At 46.4% G+C, this 5,081-nt stretch overlaps 1 protein-coding gene across 1 annotated transcript in view; it reads right to left on the bottom strand.

Moving 5' to 3' along the window:
- LOC111529528 (zinc finger protein 724) overlaps positions 1-3,680 on the bottom strand; it is a 59,436-nt gene extending 55,756 nt beyond the window's left edge. Inside the window, exon 1 of the mRNA XM_026448860.2 lies at positions 3,497-3,680. The gene's annotated coding sequence lies outside the window, so the exon portion shown is untranslated. The remainder of the gene's footprint in view (positions 1-3,496) is intronic.
- Between the last annotated feature and the right edge of the window lie 1,401 nt (positions 3,681-5,081).

Genomic DNA, 5,081 nt, shown 5'->3' with positions numbered 1-5,081 from the left:
ACCGTGTTAGCCAGGATGGTCTCGATCTCCTGACCTCGTGATCCGCCTGTCTCGGCCTCCCAAAGTGCTGGGATTACAGGCTTGAGCCACCGCGCCCGGCCTAACATTTTTTTTTTTAATAATTTTTTTTTGAGACTGAGTCTTGCTCTGTCACCCAGGCTGGAGTGCAGTGGCATGATCTCGGCTCACTGCAATCTCCACCTCCCGGGTTCAAGCAATTCTCCTACCTCAGCCTCCGGGGTAGCTGGGACAACAGGTGCCCGCCACCATGCCTGCCGAATTTTTGTATTTTTAGCAGACACAGGGTTTCACCATATTGGGTAGGCTGGTCTCAAACTCCAGACTTTGTGATCCATCCACCTCCGCCTGCCAAAGTGCGGGGATTACAGGCATGAGCCACCACGCCCAGGCTTTTGTTTTGTTTTGTTTTTTGAGATGGAGTCTTGCTCTATTGCCCAAGCTGGAATGCAGTGGCGATCTTGGCTCACTGCAACCTCCGCCTCCCGGGTTCAAGCAATTCTCCCGCCTCAGCCTCATGAGTATCTGGGATTACAGGTACACGCCACAACGCCCAGCTAATTTTTTGTATTTTTAGTAGAGACAGGGTTTCACTATGTTGGCCAGGCTGCAAATAATGTTTTACTCTGGGGCTGGGTGCAGTGGCTCACGCCTGTAATCCCAGCTACCCTTGAACCTGGGAGGCGAAGGTTGCAGTGAGCCGAGATGGCACCACTGCACTCTAGCCTGGGTGACAGAGAGATCCAGTCTTAAAAAAAAAAAGAGTATACTCTGCACCAGCAGCATTAACACAAAAAAAGGTTGTATTAAACCCTAACACTCACTCAAATGTCACCTCCTCTATAAAGCCCTCTTTGATTTTCCCTCTATGTCAGTGGCACAATTGATCACTACTACCATTCAGCTCCTCAATACAAGTCTTTTTATTTACAAGTATTATTCTCCAGAATAAATTAATCATTTACACCTATCCATGCCAATGAACTATAAACTCCTGTAGGGCAGGTATGTTGAATCCTGTTCATCTGTGTAATCGAAATGTCTTATACATAATAGGTGTCACATACAAACAAAATCAAAATGCTGTCAGGGAACTATTGGAAAAGCTACCAAATTCTTTTAAGTTCAAGTGGTATTTAGTTTTCTATTCCTGTGTTAGTTTGCTAAGAATCATGGCTTATGGCTCCATCCACGTTCCTGCAAAGGATATGATCTCATTTTTTTTTTATGGGTACACAGTGGCATGGAGTATATGTACAACATTTTCTTTATCTAGTCTATCACGGATAGGCATTTAGGTTGATTTCATGTCTTTGCTATTGTGAATTGTGCTGCAATGCGCATACGCATGCATGTGTCTTTATAATAGAATGATTCACATTGCTTTGGGTAAATACCCAATAATGAATTGCTGGGTCAAATGGTATTTCTGTCTTTAGGTCTTCAAGGAGTTGCCACACTGGCTTCCATAATGGGTGAACTAATTTACACTCCCACCAACAGTGCATAAGAGTTCCTTTGTGAAAAATCATTTTAATTTCCTAAGTGGTTAGCTTTTTAGACAAATGGTATACAAGGAAATTTTCCACAGGCCTAGGCCATCCAGCTCCTCTTCTGAGAGGCTATACTCTTACTCCTCAGGCTGTCCTCTAAGAGATGACCTAGGGAATGATATTCATTAGACACTCCAAGAGATATGGCCACTGTGGGTATCTTGGGTTATCCCAGACCATTCTGAATCTCATGACCAAGAAAAGACTGGAGGGCTGTTGTAAAGGCTGTTGTAATTTCTCCAAAGCAAAACTTCAACCCAAATATGTACTAATAAGGTATGTGTGCCTAGGGAAGATAAAAGGAGGAGAGGTGCAGAGATTTTTTTTTTTTTTTTTAACAGTGGAGTTCCAGAGGATTGTTTTCTACCTTTTTTATGTAAAATGTTTAGACTTGGGAGGCTGAGGTGGGTGGATCACCTGAGGTCAGGAGTTTGAGACCAGCCTGGTCCACATGACAAAAGCCAGTCTCTACTAAAAATACAAAAATCAGCCAGTCATTGTGGTGGGAGCCTGAGGCAGGAGAATCGCTTGAACCTGGGAGGTGGAGATTGTAGTGAGCTGAGATCACGCCATTGAGCTCCTGCCTGGGCAACAAGAGCACAACTCCGTCTCAAAAAAAAAAAAAAAAAAAAAAAACTATTTACAGACAGAAAACAAATATTTAAAAACCTGCCATTCACTGCTGTGTAAAAACATGATTAACAATTAAAACACTGTGTTTGAAATGTACAATAAAGGACAAATAGTTGATAGTGTTGTAAATTGGAGAGAGGAAGTTGTCCTGAATCCCTACATTTGAGAATGTAGGAACGAAAGTGGACATTTATAATTTCCTGAGTTAAGCTAGGAGAAAAAGTGGATTTGAAGTCCTGTTTGCCATACATTAGGAAGTCACAGAGGAAACCAGTCCTCCTGTGGAGTGTTAAGATAATTAAAAAGCAGGAAATCAGACTGAAGTGGCTCTAGTAACCTGTGTTCACAAGTAAAAAACAAAAAACCTAACTCGATTTCTTATAAATTACTATTTTAGGCAGAAACAAAATTCAGGCTTAACCAATCATAAACCTGCAATTAACCTCTGATTACATAACCAGGAAATTTCCACCTGAATCATACAAATAAGATGACTACATAACTGTAACCAGTTTTTGAATTTGGTTTGCCTTCTCACACGCCCTTCATAAAACCCTTTCCTTTATGCAGCTCAGGCACATATTATGGTTGGTGTTTTCCATTTCACCAATCACTGCTCAAATAAACTTGTTAACGTTTTAGCATTGATTCCCTTTAATAGAAGAGGCTGGGCGCAGTGGCTCACGCTTGTAATCTTAGCACTTTGGGAGGCCATGGCGGGCAGATCACTTGAGGCCAGGAGGTCCAGACCAGTTTCCACCATGGTGAAACCACTTCTCTACTAGAAATACAAAAATTTGCCAGGCGTGGTGGCGCAGATCTGTAATCCCAGCTTCTCGCGTGTGCTGAGGCACGGGAATCGCTTGAGCCTGGGAGGCGGAGGTTGCAGTGATCACGCCACTGCACTCCAACCTGGCTGACAGAGCAAGACTCCGTCTCAAACAAAATGTTTAAAAAACGAGACTGGGAGTCTCACCTGCCGCAGCTCCTCCCACGCACACACACCGAGTCAGGATTCTGCCCTGATGACCCACCTGGCATCCCTGAACAATCCGGGAAATACTCCGGGCTGCGTGCAGAGCTGCCCAGGGAGCTCCAGACAAGGCGCCGCACAGTCTGGTCGGGACGGGACGCCGGGGTCCCGGCTGAGGGCCCAGCCGCCATCTTACGGCGAGAGAGACCTAGGGCGGAGCTGCGCCAGCGGGAACTCAGGTGGGCGACCCGGGAGCGGACTGTGGGGAGGAGGGTCCCACCGCTCTCTCCTCTCGGGATGCCCAACCCCGCTCACTCACCTTTTCCCATCTTCCAGGATGTCCTGGCATCTTAGCTGTGCGTCTCCCAGAACCTGCAGCTCACAGGGCAACGAAGATTGTGACAGTCACCGGGGGCTCCCGAGGTGGAGGACGAAGAACAGCAGAGACTTATCCCAAGCTCTGGCGCCAGCGAGACACAAAAGCTCCACCAAATGCCGGAAGCCACGCCCTCCTCTCCAACTGGGCGGTTCCCACGTCAGCGCCACTGATTGGACAAAGCACCAGCACTCCCTCCTCTCAGCATTAGCGCATTTTACGGATAGGAAAACAGGCAGAAGTACGTAGGCTAACGTGCACCGGGAATTACAGCTAATTAAGAAGTGAGCCGAGACTTGAGATGCACTTGCTCTTTCCCTTACCTGGGTCTGCTTGTATAATGCATCTTATTTACTACTTAAGGGTAAGAAAAGAACATTTGGACTGTGGTTTTTGTTTGTTTGTTTTTGTTTGGTTTGGTACCTAGTTTCGCTCTTATTGCCCAGGCTGGAGTGCAATGGTGCGATCTTGGCTCACTGCAATCTCCGCCTCCCGGGTTCAAGCGATTCTCCTGCCTCAGCCTCCCGAGTAACTGGGATTACAGGAGCATGCCACCACGCCCTGCTACTTTTTGTATTTTTAATAGAGACCGGGTTTTGCCATGTTGGCCAGGCTGATCTCGAACTCCTGACCTCAGGTGATTTGTCCGCCTCAACTTCCCAAAGTGCTGAGATTACAGGCGTGAGCCACCGTGCCGGGTCCATTTGGACATTTTTTTTTAACAACTTTTTAATCATTTTGATAATGCGGGAAAGACCTTCATCCCATCCCTGAGCCCCTTTCTCACCATGCTGTACCACACTGCTGACCACATCGTGGGATGTCCATTAGGAATGGGGTGGGAGTTGGGGGCAGCCGAGACTGAAAATGGTTAAGAAAGAATTATGTGGCCGGGCGCGGTGGCTCAAGCCTGTAATCCCAGCACTTTGGGAGGCCCAGACGGGCGGATCACAAGGTCAGGAGATCAAGACCATCCTGGCTAACACGGTGAAACCCCGTCTCTACTAAAAAATACAAAAAAACTAGCTGGGTGAGGTAGCGGGTGCCTGTGGTCCCAGCTACACGGGAGGCTGAGGCAGGAGAATGGCGTGAACCTGGGAGGCGGAGCTTGCAGTGAGCTGAGATCCGGCCACTGCACTCCAGCCTGGGTGACAGAGCGAGACTCCGTCAAAAAAAAAAAAAAAAAGAATTATGTTACCCCAATTTGTTCATCTTAGAAAGGCTCCTCAATTATTCCGTGTGAAGTGGCTATTCCAGGGTAATTGTGCCCTGACTGCGCTGCATCTCAGTCTGACTTCTCTTTTTTAAAATCACTGGATTACTCTCACTAACGGGGGTATTTCATTTTCTATTTGAAAATGGCCAACTGTCCTTTGTGGGTGTCCTGTTTGATTTGCTAGTTTAGACCCTGGTGGTAGGGGTGAGGAAACCTTGGGACACATCAGAATACCTTGTTCTCACTTAGAGAATATATAGGAATTTCTTAACATCTAATAGTCTTCTCAATACCCATTATATTTAACAGTGA

The sequence above is a fragment of the Piliocolobus tephrosceles genome, chromosome 21, assembly GCF_002776525.5.
Source record: "Piliocolobus tephrosceles isolate RC106 chromosome 21, ASM277652v3, whole genome shotgun sequence".
NCBI classification, from domain to species: Eukaryota; Metazoa; Chordata; class Mammalia; order Primates; family Cercopithecidae; genus Piliocolobus; species Piliocolobus tephrosceles.
Note: the sequence above shows the minus strand (reverse complement) of the source record. Positions and strands in the feature narration are given on the sequence as shown.